The sequence below is a fragment of the Mustela putorius genome, unplaced genomic scaffold (assembly GCF_011764305.1).
Source record: "Mustela putorius furo isolate JIRA1106 unplaced genomic scaffold, ASM1176430v1.1 tig00000095_pilon_pilon_pilon, whole genome shotgun sequence".
Taxonomy (NCBI): domain Eukaryota; kingdom Metazoa; phylum Chordata; class Mammalia; order Carnivora; family Mustelidae; genus Mustela; species Mustela putorius.
Window position 1 is genome coordinate 40,641,254 of NW_025421280.1, and position 16,481 is coordinate 40,657,734.

Here is a 16,481-nt window from a genome sequence, read left to right on the forward strand (position 1 = left end):
GCGCGCGCGCGGTTGACTGACGGGCGCCGAGAGGGCGGGCGGGTGCGAAGCCGAGGGGCGCCGAGCGGGCGGCGACGGCGGGCGGCCTCCGCCCCGGCCGGCCCCGCTCCCTTTGGGAACCCGCCCCCGGGCCCCGCGGCGTGCGGAAGGCGCCCTGTTCCCTCCCCGCCCCCGCCACATGACCCGAGAGAACCTTCCAGAGCCTTCCAGAACCTTCACGTTCCTGAGGCGCCACGTGCTGCCGCGGTGCCCCTGACGGCGCCGCCCAGCGCAGCCCGGGACGCAGGTACCAGGGGGCCGGGCTCGGGGTCACGTCGCCTCTTTTCAGCTTGACCCCCGCACCCCCCACCCCGGCGTCGGCCAGGCGTGGCCCTCAGCACGGCCCGGACCCTCACACCCTGCCGCGGGCGCAGGGGGCGACGGGCGGGGACATGGGAACTGGGGGGCGACGATCGGGGACGTGAAGGAACTGGGGCGCGGGGGGCGGCGGGCGGGGAGATGGGGAACTGGGGACGTAGGAGGGCGCGGGGCGCAGGGGGGACGCGTGGGGCGGGGGCGTTGACGCCCGGGGCAGGCTGGGAATGGGGAGCTGAGGCCTGGGAGGGGGTGGGCGGAGGGAGGGGGCGGAGCCAGCGCCGGGGGAGGGGAGGGGCGGGGCCAGCTCCGGGGAAGGGGGCGGGGTCAGCGCCGGGGGAGGGGCGGGGTCAGCGCCGGGGGGAGGGGAGGCGGGAAGGCGCGGCGGCCGCCGGGACCCGCCCGGCACCGGGAGCGGGCGCGGCGGCTGTCCGCGCCTGCGGGTGTAGACGGCGCCCGCGCCTCTGGTGCCCGGGCACGGTGCCCGCCGAGCTCCCCTGGGGCCCTCATCGGGGAGTGGGATGGACCAGACGGTGGCGGAGTCTGAGTCCGGAGGCGCGTCTGCCGAATGCGGGCTCAGCTGCGGTTCGGGCCGGCTCGCCCTCGGGGTGCGGACGTTGCTTGCAGTGGCCGCGGGTCGGGAGGGAGGTCCACGCCCGGCGCAGCCGCTCGCAGGTGTCCGCGGGCTGACGGCGGTGGAAGCCGCCCCGCCTGGCCCTCCGCTCGCGGACGGCAGCTCGACCTGTGCGCGCCGGGTCTTCGGGCGATCGGACCCAGCCCCGCAGGCTCCCCGTGCCCGTGCCCTCCCCGAGTGGCAGCCGCGCACACCGGCTTGGTGAAGTCCGGCCGAGCCCCTGGCGGGTGCGCCGGCCGGACGGAGGTGGGCGCCCGCCCCCCGGCTCCCGGGGCGCCCGGGGAAGGCCGTTCTCGTGGCGGTTCTCCCGGTCCCTCGCGCTCTGGTGGGGGAGCCTCTCCCGCGGCCCCGCGTCGTGGGATGCTCCGCCCCCGCTTCGGGGACCGCCTGGTGGCCCGGCCCGGGCGTGCCTTGCGGGGGAAGGGGGCGCTCGGGGAGCTGGGGCTGCTGGAGACGGCAGGTGGTGCGGTAGGGACAGCGGCGTCCGCGCGCCTTACCGGGAGCCGCAGCCGCGGGAGGCCCGGCCCTCGCGACCCCATTCTTCGGCTTCTGCTCCGGCGCAGCGGCGCGGAGCCTGTTGGCGGACCCGGCTGCTTCGTTCTCAGCCCGGCGGGCGTCCGCGCCGGGGGCTTCTGCGCGCTCCCAGCGGCCTCGGGTGCGCCGGGACTGCGCGGCGCGGGGCTGCTGCCCGGCCTGTGCGGCTCCCTGGGCTCGCTGCCCGGCTTCTGACCTGGCGCTGAAGGTTCCCAAGAGCACGGGCCGCTTCACGGACAAGGAAACCCAGGGAGTCCAAGGCAGAGCGGAGACTCAGCTTCTCCGAGATTTTGTATTTCCTCCAGAAACACAGAGCCTGAGCCGGGGGAGGGCAGACGGAGAGGGAGGAGCGGCCCGCGTGGGGATCACGGCCTGCGCTGGAGGCGGGAGCCGCGGGCTGGGGTTTCATCTGGGAAACCTAGCTCCAGCGGTCATCGGCCGTTGAGTATGTGCAGGTCCTGCCACAGCCCGTACCGCAGGAGTTGAAGAAACCGAGACCGTAGCAGGGTTGCTCGCGGCCGGGGCTCCCGGGCTGGAGGCATCGTGGAAATGACATTTGGCCTGAAAACCTGATGTCTGAATGACCTGGGGACGGGGGAAGCGTTTTCAGAGCTTAGGGGCCGTGCAAAGGCCATGGGGTGTTGGAAGGCCCTGCCTGTCAGAGGCGGTAAGCGATGCCTGCTGAGGCCGGCAGCAAGGGCCAGGGAGAGCAGAGGGAGTCCCTCCAGGCTTGGGTGGCCCGAGGAGTGTGTGTGTGTGTGTGTGTTTGAAGATTTATCTGTTTGAGAGAGGAAGCAGGAAAGGAGACAGGGCAGCGGGGAGGCAGACTCCCTGGTGAGCAGGGACCCTGAGGTGCGGCTCCATCCCAGGACTCCAGGATCATGGCCTGAGCCAAAGGCAGTCGCTTAGCCAACTGAGCCACCCAGACACCCCGTAGGAGCAACTTTTGAATTTTTGTTTCTAATTTATCATCTTAGGATGACTACAGGCTCACAGAAGTTTGCAGGAGTCTAGACAGGGGCCTTGGACGTGTCCTCACGTTCCTGCCGTGGCTCTGCTTTGTGCTTCTGTGACACAGTATCCCAGCCAGGACCCTGACCTGATGCCGTGCGGGCAGAGCTCTCAGCCGCCGTGTGGCACGCGTGGATTGTGTACTCGCCACCCTAGCCAAGAGGTGGGGCATCCCCACAGCCCCAGAGCGCTCCCTCCAGCCGCCCCTGGTAGACCCACCCTGCTCGACCCGGGGCGCCCCCGAGCTGTTCTCCATCACCCCCTTCCCCGGTGCGGCCTTACAGCACACAGCCTCTGGAGACCAGCTCTCGCCACTCGGCGGGCTGCCCCAGAGAGACCTTCAAATTCTCACGTGTATGGGGCGTTCTTCCTTTTTGTGCGAGTGCTGTTCTGTGCCGTGCGTGGGCCCGATCATCTCCCTATTTTAAGGTCCCTGACGTCAGTCCCGTGCAGGCACAGTGTCCCGGGTGAGAGTGCGGGCATCTCTGGGACCCATCTGGCCCACGCAGGAGACGAGGGAGGGGTGGAGGGGTGGTCTAGGCACTGGCCTACCATGTCTGCCCTGCATTCCCAGGTGCAGGCGCGCCTGCACAGCCGCCGCCGGCTGCGGACCGGAAACTCTCAGCTTGCCCGGTCGCGAGGGAGCTTCTGCTGCTCCGAGGACAGCTAGCACACCCCTCCTCAGAGCCTGTCTGGACCCCCCCAGCGCCGGCCGAGAGGACTCACCAGCCCCTTCCTGTACGTGTGTTGTAGGTTACCCGGCACCCCACAGCTGGGGCCGTGGACCAAAGAGGTGCTCCTTGGGCATGTCGCCTTTGCGTAGTCCAGCCAGTGTGTATTGGGGGAGACCGTATCGGGTATCTCCCCTGTAAGCCTGCTGCCTCTTACCTGTAGTCGCAGTGAGAGAGAAGGGTGCTGTGTCTGTCCCCCACCAGCCTAGGGGGGAAGCCTGGCCTTCCCTCCGGCGTCTGTGGGGCCTGGAGCCTTGGGGCAGAGTCCAGGAGAGACCAGACTAAGTGTCTGAGTGAGGGGTCAGGTGGGCAGATGCCTCCGTGTGGCGCTGCCCAGTGGACAGTGCCAGAAACCCCGTGTAGACCAGAGCAGAGCCTGTGGTACTCAGAGCCCTTATCCCCATAGCACGTAACACAGAAGGCTGCTGCCGTGACTCCGGGGGGCTGAGAAGGAGCCCCAAAGAGAAAGGCACCCACACACCCTCCATCTGTCCTGCCGAGGCTTCAGATGCCAGCAGCCACGCCGCCGGCTCTTCTCCTTCCTGCCTCCTACAGGCTAGTCCTGGCCCAGGCGCTGCCCTGCTCTGTGTCTCTGACGGTGCGGCCCGCAGAACACTAGGGCAGTCCCCAGTGCCTCACGACCTTGTGGAAGCCCCCGTCTTGAGCGGAGTAGAGTTTGCAACAGGATGAGTGTCACGTCTCTGATTACGTGACACGCAGCAAAGGTGACAGGATTTTCTGGATGGAATTAAGGTCCTTAATCAGTTTAATTTTAGGGGCACCTAGGGGCTATCGGAAGCATCTGCCTCCGGCTCAGGTCATGGTCTCAGAGTCATGGGATCGGGCCCCATGTCAGGCTCCCTGTTTGGCAAGGAGCCTGCTTCTCCCTCTCCAACTCCCGCTGATTGTGCTTCCTTTCTTGCTGTCTCTTTCAGTATCAAATAAATTTTAAAAACTCTTAAAAAAAGAAAGAAGAAGAACTGCCTGTTGCTTAGGAGAGGCCGCTAATTTTTTTTTTTTTAAGATTTTATTTGTTTGTCAGAGCGAGTGAGCGCAGGCAGAGGCAGAGGGAGAAGCAGGCTCCCTGCTGAGCAAGGAGCCAGACGTGGGACTTGATCCCAGGACACTGGGATCGTGACCTGAGCTGAAGGCACCCGCTTAACTGACTGAGCCACCCAGGCGTCCCCGCTAACTTATTTTTTAAAAAATTAAAAATCAGTTGATTTTTAGTTAATGTAAAAGGAAATTATTTTGGTGGGCCTGACCTAATCCGGGGAGCCCCTTAGAAGAGGGGCTGGAGGTCCTCCTGAGGTCACAGGGATTCTTCCGTGGCCACAGAGAAGCATGCAGCTGCCCTGAGGGGAATTGTGCCAACAGCCTTGTGAGCTTGGAAGGGGCCCCTGCGTCCGGCCGCACAGCCCCCACCAGCGCCTGGATGCCACAGCAAGGGCCCTGAGCAGAACCCCCAGCTACGTGTCCCCCGGGCTCCAGACCTGCAGAAGCCTTCAGACGAGCGTTGTCTTAATCTTCTGGGTTTGTGGTCACTTACTGCCTTCCAGTAGGAAGCTCGTGGGCCGCTCCCCGTCCGTGGGGGTGAGGTTCCGGAGCTTCCTCTCCCGCCTTCCTTGATTCTTGTTTCTGTGGTCTCCCCGGCCACCTTGCCCTCCGGTGGCCCAGGTCAAGGTTCAGCTGCTTCAGGGACCCCTCCCTGGGAGCCCACAGCTGGGCTGCGCTTATGGCATGGTGAGCCGCGGTGGGGTCACTGTCTGTTCGCCCTCCTGATGGCACAGGGCAACTGGCACTTCCTGCCCGGTCACTGCAGGCGTGGCCGTGGCACGGGTGCTGCGGAAGACACGAGGGCCGAGCTCTACGGCCGGCACGCATCCGCCCCTCCCCTTTCTGCCTCGGATGCCATCGCCCCCATCCCAGCCAGGCCCCGGAACAGGGAGGAGGAGGACAGAGGAGCCTCAGCAACCATGGTGGGTGACCGGCGGAACAAAACCATGTCCCTGGCCCTAAAGCCAATGGAATCACGATCCTGTGCTTCTGGAGGAGTCTGCTTCCTCCAGGGGCTCTGAGGGAGCGGCTGTCCGACCTCTGCGGGCTCTGGCAGTCCTTGGCTTGTGGACACATCCCTCCCCTGCGCTGTGTCCCTGTGTCCTCATCTTGTAAGGACACCAGTCACTGGACTTAGGGCACACCGTCCTCCATCACAGTCTCTTTTGAATTGTCGGCAAAGACCCCACTTCGCTAGGTTCTGAGGCTCCCGGTGGACATGAATGTGGGGGGACCCTGCTGCGTGCGGCCCCTGAGGCGTGTGAGCGGAGTGGACGTTTGTTGTTCGCTGACACGGAGCTGCAGCGTGTCTGTGACCATATGCAGCGCCGCCGGTCCACACTGTCACGTGACGACTCATCTTCGTGCTTGTCTTCGCTGGACACGGACCTCCTGCCAGAGGGAGACGGCGCGTCACCCCTGACTGCGTCGCACGGGACCTGGGGGTGGGGGTGGGGGGCTTGTCCGACCAGCTGCCCCCCCTCCCCCGCACATCCTAGCGACGGAAGCAGCATCGTGTAGGAAAATAGCTAATTCGCACCCAGAGCAGTCGGGGCGGCCTTCGGCGTGAGCTGGAAAGTGCATAGAGAAGCCGCCAGGCTCCTCGACAGGAGAGGGAGAAGAGCCCCGAGAGGAGGGGCCGCCTGAAGTCGGGGCGAAGGCAGAGCAGGTGGGCGTCACGGCCCCCAGCAGCACCCCGTTCAGGGGGTCCTCGGCCGCAGACCTGGGCCGGAGCCTCCCCGAGTGGGGGCTGCTCGGCTGAAGCAGGGGACAGGCTGCCGGCCAGCCGCATGGTGAGCCAGGCCCCGCAGAGAGCCTGCAGGACATGGGGACTGGAAGGCGCCGGCCACGCGTGAGGAGCCAAGGAGACGGCGCCCGGGGTCAGAGCAACCCTCGCGCTCCTCGGGCCGCCAAGGCCCCCAGTGTTGACCCAGCCCCAGGCCCATGCTGACCCCGGCTGCCTGGAGGAGGCAGCGGCCGGGATGCCGTCACGTGCCCGAGCTTTGCTCAGGTGCCTCGTTCGGTTACCGTTTTAGAAAGGTGACCAAAACAGTAAAACATTTTACAGCCCCCTACCTTACGCTTCCCTGATCTGGGCCGGGCTCCCTTGAGGCCGCTGAGCTAACTGCTGTGTGCCCGTTGGCCCCCTTCCCAGCAGGCTGCCCCTGGGGGTCTGGCCCCGACTTGGCCTGCAGGGCCCCATCCGTGGCTTTGCTGCTGGCTGTGAAGAAGCCACGCGACCCCTTCTCAGCACCACGCCCAGTCGGGCCCCTCACCGGCTGTCATGCTACAGCCTCTCCCCAGCAGTGCTGCCGGGTGTGGGCTCCCTGCGCCCCGTGGGGGCGAGCAGCACCCCTAGTCCCCACCCACGTGCTGCCAGGAGTGCCCCCAGGCGTGTCAACCACAGCCGCCCTGGAGGCAGGACCCCCCCAGGTGAGGCCCGTGGCCGTGGACTAATAGCACCCCTGCTGTCGTCCCCGGAGGTAGCCTTGAGGGGTTCAGCTTGCGCCCTGGGTGTCCGCGGGACTTGGGCCCTGCGCCCAGCATGCGCAGCCCTCCCCGCAGGCGGCTCTCTGCCGCGGAACGTCCCACTGCCCGTCGGCACTGCCGTCGGGTGGTGGGCCACTGCGGGGGGAGGGGGCCCATCTTTCTCCTTCACCATCTCCTGACTGATTCTGGCCGTTGGCACTTAGCACGTCCACGCTTCTTCCTCCAAGGGCTCGTGACTTGGTATGGTCCTCGGGGGCCTGACCTCTGGGATATGCCCGGGATTAACAAATCTAGGTGAAGTGTGAGTGTGAACAGGGCAGCCCGGGGTGCCCGGCTGGACTTCTGCACACAGCGTAGGCCGTAGCCGTGTTACTCTTCTAGGGCTGTTGTACCGAAGAACCGCATGCAGATAGTCCACCACCTCCTGGTCAGGGAGCCGGAAAACCCGGGCTGAAGGGGTCACAGGGCCACGCTCCCTCTGGAGGCTCCGGCCAGGGCCCTTCCTGCCTCTCCCAGCCTCTCGGGGCCCTGGAGCCTCCTGGTTAATGACGCGCTTTTCTCGGTGTGTCTGTGTCCGGATGCCCTTGGTCTTACAAGCTCCCCGCTCGCCAGATCAAGGCTGACCTCGTCTTGACTATTCACATCTGCAAGACCCTGTTTCCAAGGAGGCCCCAGCTCACAGGCTCCTGACGGTCAGGACTTCAGCAGAACCTCTGGGCTCGCATTCAACCCGGAAAGACCTCCCAGCTGGCAGGCTCCGCCCCTGCCGCGGGTCCGGGCCTAGCAGCGATCTCGCGCCCCTCTCGGCCGCGTAAAACAGAGCTGAAGTGCGAGGTACGTCCCGGTCCGTGTCAGACACGTAGTGAAGGCTCGTCGGGCGTGTTACTGACGTACAGCTGATCACTCAGGCTGAGCCCTCGAGCTGTTCCAGCCTGCAAATGGGCCTGTTCTACACACAGACTGCAGTGGCAGCCGGGTGTGTTTCTAGGGGGCAAGTCTGGCAACCCTGTTCAGTAATGGGATTTGTGGGCTTTTCTCCAAAGGGGCAAATGGAACTTCTAGGAACATTACGCTGATTTCTCTTTCCGCCAGAGCCTTTGGTACGTGCCGGTCGGAGTCTCGTCTTGGTTAACAGAGACGCTTTCAACAGCGTGTGAGTGTGGGCGCGAAGCCTCCAGAAACCGAAGAAAATTGGTTATGAGATACATATTTTAAAACAGGATGGGGCAGGCCCCTGGGTGGCTCAGCCGGTCAAGCATTCGACCCTTGATTTTGACTCAGATCTTGATCGCAGGGTCCTGCGAGGGAGCCCAGTGTGGGGCTCCCTGCCGGGTGGGGAGTCTGCTTGGGACTCTCTCCCTCTGTGCCCCTCCCCCCGACGCGTGCTCTCTCTCTGTCTCTCTCAAAACAAATACACATTTTTTTTAAATGTTGGCTGCTCTTTTAATCAAACATATAAAGCTAATTTTATTGTGGGTTTGTGCTGATAAATTTGCATGCAATACAATTTGCCATGTAAGTGTGCGATTCAGGAGGGGCGCCTGGGTGGATCAGAAGCATCTGCCTTCTGCTTGGGTTACGATGCCGGGGTCCTGGGATCGAGCCCCACATCGGGTTCCCTGCATAGCGGGGAGCCTGCCTCTCCCTCTGCCTCTGTCTCCTGCTCCCCTTGCTTGTGCTCTGCCAAATAAATAAACAGTATCTTCTGAAAAATAAAGTGGCAATTCGGTGATATTTATTCACAACATTGTGTAACCTATAGCTCTGGAATGTTCCAGAACATTCCATCACCCAAAAGGAGCCCGTCCCGGTTCCCGTTAGCATTCACCACCGCCTCAACCTGTTCCCCGGCCCCCACGAGCCCCCTTCCCGTCCTTGGAGGAGCCTGGTCTGGATGTGTCACACGCGTGGACTCACACCCGTGTGGCCTGTGTCTGGATCCCTCCCTGCGTGTTGTGGGCTCGGGGGTCTGTGCCTGGGGCCACACGTCAGTGCTCCACTGCTTTTCATAGCCCAGTAACGACCTCGGGAGTGGTGTGGTAAGCTAAAATGGCCACGGAAAGACATCCATACCCTAATTCCTGGAGCCTATGAAATGTCTCGCAGAGAAGGAATTTTTAGACGTGTTTAAGTAAGTTGGGGATCCTGATGGGAGATGATACAGGATTATCTGAGTCCCGGTGTCATCACAGGGGCCCTGATCAGAAGGAGGCAGCAGCGGGGATTTGATGCTCACGTAAAGGAGAAGCCTTGTGAGGCTGGAGGCAGAGACTAGAGCGATGCGGCCACAGGGTTGCACCGCGGAGCCCCCAGGAGCCAGAAGAGTCAAGAAGGAGCCGCCCCGGGGCCTCCGGAGGGAGTGTGACCCGGATACTCTGACCCTGTAACCGTGACGGAGGCCTTCTGACCTCTAGAACTGTAAGGTATAGATCTAGGTTTTAACCGCCCAGCGTGCGTGCAGTTAACTGGTTTCCACCGCTGTTCCGGCTGAGCTGTGTCCTCTGCAAACTCGTCTGTTGACGTTCTGAGCCTCGGGGCGTGACCGTGTGGATACAGGGTCTTTAAGGAGGTCATTAAGTCAGAGCCAGGCCACGAGGGCGGACACAGGCGGAAGGTGGCCGTCCACACGCCTAGCGGGAAGGCCTCGGGAGGGACCAGCCTGCCCGCGCCAGGATCTCAGACTTCTGGTCTCCAGATCTGGGAGAGGAGATGTCTGGCTCCCCGAGTGTGGTATTTCATGACCTGGCCGAGCAGACGGAGACAGCAGCCGTGGGTAACCGATACCCCCTTCCATGTGTGCCCCCCCACCGCCACAAGGACTCTGTGCCCGGCATCCCTGCGCGTGTCGTGCCTGTCCTGACTTAACCCCCGCCGGACCTGGCTGCTGGCCGAGCTGTGGGCATGGAGGGAGTGTGGGGCAGCTGCTGTGGAGACTTCTCTGGCCATTCCTCAGAAAGTTAAAAATAGAAGGACTGCATGGCCGGGCAATCCCACTCTGGGTTTGTACCCCAAAACACCGAAAGCCTTGAATATCAAACATCATCCGTACCTGTGCCCACAGCAGCACTGTTTACCGCAGACGGACGGGGCCGCACCCAGCGTCTGTCCACAGATGGAGGACACACGCGGCACCACCCGTCCCATACAAGGAACACGCAGGAAGGGGGGGACCCTGACCCCTGCCGTGACGCAGAGGGACCTCGAGCACACGGGGCTCAGCGACAGGACCCAGAAGGACCCGTCCTGCAGGTCCCCGCTCCCAGGAGGGCCCCAGAGGAGTGCCACGGACAGAGAGAAGGGGGTGGGAGCCGGGGCTGGGGCAGGGCTGGGGAGTCCGTGCTTCGTGCGGGGAGATGGAAGGTTCTGGAGACTGAGAGTGGGGGCTGCTGAGCTGTGCCCTCAGAGATGGTTGCGATCTTGAATTTTATATGCCTTGTACAACATTAAGAAAAAAAAACTAAACCCCATTCCTACAAGCCAGGATTTCCCACCCCGTGTGGGGTTCTTGACGTGTTCCATGTTGGGCTCAGAGGGCAGCAGACACCCGGTCAGGAACATGACCCCAGCGCCACCCCCTTTCAGGGGTTCTCTGGAGGCTGTGTCCCTGCTCCGGCGAGACCCCTGCCCTCCCACACCAGGGAAGGGCAATGTGCTTCGGGTCTCCTCAACCAGGAGTCGAGGATTAGCCCGTTGAGTTCCCGTCCTGTTTTTAAAAAGCCTTTCATTTGCACTCAGGCATTTGAGGCTGCACCACCAGTGTGCTGGAGACTGGCTTCCTCCCTCTGGCCTCCTCCCAGACTCTGCCGAGCTCTTACTTGCTTTCCGCAGGGTCCTCCAGCACGCGGTCTCGTGTTGTGTCCAGCCGGTCACGGGGACACAGCCGCCAGCCCCCGCCCAGCCCTGCCCAGCGTCCACGCTAACCCTCGGACACCCGGACCCCGGATTCCTCAGGGTCATGACGCTCTGCTGAACTTCCAGCCAAGACCCTGAGTGGAAACGAGGATTTCCCCGTGTTTGTGTGTGTGTGTGTGTTCGTGTGTGAGTGTGTTCGTGTGTGTGCGCGCGCCTGCCTGGATCAGAGCTGGCGTGGGGCGTGGCGGCCCCTGCAGGCGGATGGCACGTGGTTGGCCAAGTCCGCGGCTGCAGCTGGGCTCACCCCGCTCCGGGAGTCAGGCCCCCCAGTGCCCCAGAGCCTGGGCTCCCGCTCGCAGCCCGCAGCTCCGTGAAGCGTCCCTGGAGCGCGGACTGGCCCCGGGCGGGACCTGATGGCTTTGACCGGAGCCTCCATCCCGCCAGCAGGTGTGCTCCGGTCGGCAGGTCGAGCTCAGAGTGGGCACCGAGGAATCCGGTGGGCTTCCGTGGTCTTCGTCACAGGGGGCGACTTTTAAAGGTGGTGGCAAAATACTTATTAACACAGGGGCACCTGGGGGCTCAGTTGTCGAGCGTCCGCCTTCAGCTCAGGTCGTGGCCCCGGGGTCCTGGGATCGAGCCCTGCGTCTGGCTTCCTGCTCAGCGGGAGCCTGCTTCTCCCTCTGCTTGGGCTCCCTCTCCCACGGGCTCTCTGTGTCAGATAAATAAACAGCTGAAAACAAATATGTGTAAAGTGAAATGTCCCGTCAGTCGGGACTCTGTAAGCACGGCGTGAGGCGCGCTCACGCTGCCCTGCGAGCGTGCCGCCCTCCGGCTCCAGAAGGTTCCATTCCGGGACTGAGCGCTCCGATGCACCGCCCCCTCCGCAGGGGCCGTTTGGAGACCTTCACTCTACTTCTTCCCATGAATCGGGCTGTCGCCCGCACACGCGGCACTGGGCAGAGCATTAAAACCGCAGCCCTTGCTTGAGGTGAGTCCTTGTGACGCAAACTCGAGCGTGTTCAGGCTTTTTAGTTTTTACTAAAGACCAGACGAGGTCACGCTCTTCCTAGATGGCATGGGACGCGTGGTCGGGCAGCGTCGGTCTCCTTATCATCCAGAATTTTGTTGTCGGAACGTGAAACGGATTGATAAAAATGTTTAAAAACCGTAACTCCAGGGACGCCTGGGTGGCGCAGGGTCGAGCCCCCGACTCTTGATTTTGGCTCAGGTCCTGATCTCGGGGGTCCTGGGACCCAGCCCCTGTCAGGCTCTGTACTCAGTGGGGGGTCTGCTTGTCCCTCTGCCTCTGCCCCCTGCCCCCCCCCCCGCTCGTGCGCGTGTGCACAGGCTGTCACTCACTCTCTTTCTCTCTCTCCAAAAAACCCAGTAAAACCCCATAACTGCCCCAGAGCGACTAAAGGTGAAGAAAGTGCGATTTCCGAAAGCACAACGAGAGCAGCAGGAGGAGGAGGGTCGTGCCTGCACCCGCTGTGCCGTGGGCGCGGCCGCCGCGGGCTGTCGGCGGACGTCCACCCCGTCCGGCCTTTGGGGTCCGCCATCCGGGTTAGGACGTTGGATGCCCGCGTGGCCACGCCGCCAGCTGCCGGGTCCCTGCTTGTCACCACCGCTCCCCGGCTCACGTCCTCTCTTCTGGTCCCACCGGACGTGTTTCCGTGCACACTCCCTCTCTTTCTTGGCTGTGAGAAAACCCTGAGCTCGGACACGGCCCCAGCAGCACCACACATCCGAAGGGAAGGGAGCGAGGGAAACACCAGAAAAAGTCGCGAAAGGAAACCTCTGGGGACACGGCGCGGTTTGCTCCTCCCCAGGTCGTAGATGAGCTGGTTCCCTAGTGTCTCAGGATGAAGGCAGGGCTTCCTGGGAAGGGGGCGTCCTGCGACCAGCGCGGACGGGGTGCCGGCGTGCCATGGAGACGTGGGCGTTTGTGAGCGCCTCACTCTCGTGCATCTGACGGTCTGCGCGGGCGGCCGTGTCCCGGCCTGGGTTTGCGCTTGGCGCTCTGGGCGCTGGACGTACAATGGAACCGGGGGCCGGGGGCCTGTTGCACCGGACCACCCCGTACGTTTCTCTGTGCCTTTCAGTAACTGTTTCAAAATAAAAAAGATGATAAGAGATGTGTTCTAGAAATCTGTTCCCTCCCCAAACGGGCAGGGCTGGGGGCCCAGGGAGGATTTGGAGCAGCCCTGGTCACTCCACCAGAGGCCTCTCCCAGCCAAACCGTTGTTCCCAGAACGTCGGCCTCTGCCCAGACACGCAAGCCACAAGCTCAGAGGACTCGGGCTGTGGTTCACGGATGCGGCCCCCGCTCAAAAGAGACAGAAACCTTGCAGCATGTTTAAAAACCCCACAGACGGGCACCTGGCCTGGCTTCATCAGGGCGGGGGACGGGGGGTGCAACTCTTGAGCTCCGGGTTGTGAGTTCGACCCCCACCTTGGGTGTAGAGATTACTAAAAAATAAGATAAATGAACTCAAAAAACGTAAAGCCACAGAACACTGTATTTCTGCAAACCCGTGTCAAGGCCGGAGTCCTCCACGGGAGACAGCCTCCCTGTGTCCATGTCAGAAAGGAGGGAGTGACTATTCCCCTGGACAGCCGGTGGTTCCGGAAGCATCAGGAGAACGCTGTTCTGAAACGCAGACTCGCTGGAACCCTGTCCTCCGGGTGAGGGGAGGCCACCGCTGAGACGGGCCATGGCTTCAGACCAGGGCTGCCTGTGCTCGCGGCACCCACACGCCACGCTCCCGGGGGGGCCCGGGAACCGCAGGGTCAGGCAGCAGCAGGCGGCTCCCTGAAGGAGCCGGCTCGGGGCCAGGGGCGGGGACAAGACGGGCCGCAGGCACGAGGCCTGCCGGGTCACGGTAGGACAGTGCCCTTGGAGAACTCCGGGTCCTTCCTGGCTCCCGACACAGTACAGTTCCTGGACTGGAGGTGTTGAGTGGGAAGGAAGCCTTTCAGCTCTGTTCACGGGCTGCACTCCTAGACCTCAGAATGGGACTTGATTTGGGAATAGGGTCCCTGCAGGTGTAATTAGCTCAGATGAAGTCCCACGGGGGGCAAGGGGGCAATCCAGTGACAGTATTTTTATGAAAAGGGGAAGTCTGAGTGGCCCCCAACCCTCGGGGTCTCAATGACCACAGCCATCCCAGATGCCATCGGCTGTCCCCGCGGCAAGACTGCTGGCGGAGCGTGCCGCTGTGGGCACATCTCCTAAGGGGTCTCGGCAAATGTCCTGCCTTTTCCAGCTAAAAAGACCATCTAGTTTCTTTTAAAACAGTCCTTTAAAAAAGTAGTCCTTGAGAGAAGGCACCGACTCTCAAAAGTATTCACTTCTGAAATTTCAGAAAGGGCACACGTTTGAAACTGTATTTATGAATGACCAGGACGTTTGAGTGTTTCTTTAAGGACACACAGATGCTACTTTTTGTTTTCAGATTCCGGGATCTGAGGTTTTCCTTGGTTTTTTCAGAGAATGAGTCCTTTTATTTGAAGTTGGAAACCAGGGCAGAGTAGACATTTCATTTAGGATTGCAGACTCAGGCGGCATCCTTTAATTTGTAAAGGTCATAAATAGGAGGAAAGCCCGAAACTCCAGAACTGAGTGACTTTAGAAAACCAAAGAGCCTCCCACACCAACAATGCCGACTACAGGAGAAGGGCCCGGTGTGTCGACACACCTTCCCCGCCCCCAGGACCTAAATCCCCCAGAGCAGCTTGGGGCCCCTGAGAAGTTCCCACAAGAACCCACAGAAACAGCTGTGGACCAAGGACGCCGCCCTGAAGCCCCCACGCCAGTGTCCGCACGAGCGGCAGAGAGACATGTCCCCGGTGCGCCAGCCCAGGGCACCCAAATCAGGAAAGGCTGAGGAACAGCCCCAGCCCGTGGCATCCGCGTTTGGGGACTGAGCACCACTCTCCACGGGGGACTCCCAGAGCCACGGGGGAGACGCGACCACCACCGAGTGTCGCGTGGTTCCAGATGGGGTCCCGGGACAGGGGAGGGCAGGAGAGGAACCGGGACACCTGAGTTCATGACGGACCATCCGTACCGGCGCGCCAACCCAGACCAGCGCTCCAGGCCGCGGCCAGGCCTCAGGAGCAGGGAAGCCGCAGAGGACACGGCAGTGCACTCGCCTGTCCCGAGTCTCCCTGTCCCCACAGAACCCCTCTGCGCCCAGCGCTCACCACAAAGCTAGAAGAGAAGCCCGTGAGGACGGGCTTCGGAGGGGCGGGGCCGGGAGCTAGGGGGAAGCGCGGGGAAGTGAGTGCGACAGGCCACGAGCGGCTGCCACGCATCCAGCCACACTGGACCACCTCGGCCAGCAGTCGGGGGCGGGGTGACCTCAGCCGCCCCCAGAGAGGCTGGGCTCTCGGAGCTGACTCTGTTCTCCCTGTGGGGAGCCTGTCAGGCCGGTGCACAGCATCGCACAGGGGCCAGCGGCCTTGTGCCGTCCCGCGGGGTCTGTGGACGGTCCTGTCCCGCCGATGCTGCCTTGCTGGAATGTTCTTCCTGCAGCTCCCATGAGGAACCTTCTGTCCCAGCTGCAGAGGGCCAGGCCGGGGGGGCAGGGGCGGCTCAGAGGATGCCCGGGGCGGCTCAGAGGATGCTCGGGGCGGCTCCTGGACCCACGGGGCCGTCCCCGCCCCCTCCGGGAGCCCCTGCGCCCCAGGGAGACTTTGTGTCCCAGGAGCAGGGCTGTCTTCTACGAGACTGACGACCATCAGTGACCCGGGCTGCTTAGCCAAGGCGGCTGCAACAGGGGAGGCCTGGCAGCGGAACGGCAGTCCTATAGCCCCTCCGGGCTCCCGCTCCCAGCCCGAGGAGGTGGTTCCTGCGGAGCGAGAGCCTGTCCCAGGCCCACCAGCGTCCCCGGGGGAGGGGGCATCACCCGCAACCACAACCCCAGAGCCTCAAATATCTTCGTAAATCCCAGAGCAGGGGGAGGCTGCACCACCGGCAGAAGCTCACGGATCCCGGGAGGGACAGGCCGTGGGGCGGGGCTGGGCGCCCTGCGACACTGCGGACGGGAACGCCTGCCCCGACCTGCACAGTCCACGACGGTTCTAAAAAACCATAGCGCGTTCTAGAAACGTCGTATGATATGTGAATTACACCTCAGGAAAGATGTTTCTTAGAAAAAATACACTATTATGATATAGTCTTAATTTTCTAACGTTTCTGAAAACATGTGTGCAGGGGTGCCTGGCTGCCTCTGCAGGTGGTGTCCGACTCATGGTTTCTGCTCAGGTCCTGAGGTCGAGCCCCATCTCGGCGCCTAGCGGGGCGTTTGCCTGAGAGTCTCCCTCCCTCCCTCCCCCTGCTCATGCTTTCTCTCTCTGAAGTAAACAAATCTTTAAACCTATGCATGCAGGAGCGCCTGGGTGGCTCAGTGGGTTAAAGCCTCTGCCTTGGCTCAGGTCATGATCTCAGGGTCCTGGGATCGAGCCCCGCATCCAGCTCTCTGCTCAGCAGGGAGCCTGCTTCCTACTCTGTGTCTGCCTCTCTGCCTGCTTGTGATCTCTGTCTGTCAAATAAATAAATAAAAATTTAAAAATAAATAAATAAATGCAGAAGATATCTCTGTATGCGTTATGTATGTACATATGTTTACTGTCTTTTCTGAGTTTTATTCTCTCAAAATTTTCCACCATTTAAGAATTCTGTAATTTGAAAAATGCTTTATAGACCCTCGATATGGATGATGTGTTGATCTTTGTCCCCAAACCCATGACCCAGCCCGACGGTGAGAGGAACACAGGCCCGGGAGAAGGACTCTGTAAGCTCGCCAAGCAGACTC

General features: G+C 62.3%; 1 long non-coding RNA gene across 2 annotated transcripts; it reads left to right on the forward strand.

Annotated features, from left to right (window-relative positions):
- The first annotated feature begins 22 nt into the window (after positions 1-22).
- On the forward strand, positions 23-12,043 carry LOC106004250. Of its 2 annotated transcripts, XR_006608911.1 has the most exons (4): positions 23-286; positions 2,500-2,696; positions 3,108-3,271; positions 7,423-12,043. It is a non-coding gene; the product is annotated as an uncharacterized LOC106004250 (long non-coding RNA). The 2 variants fall into 2 exon arrangements; XR_006608910.1 differs by having other exon boundaries at positions 2,500-3,271.
- Positions 12,044-16,481: the final 4,438 nt, after the last annotated feature.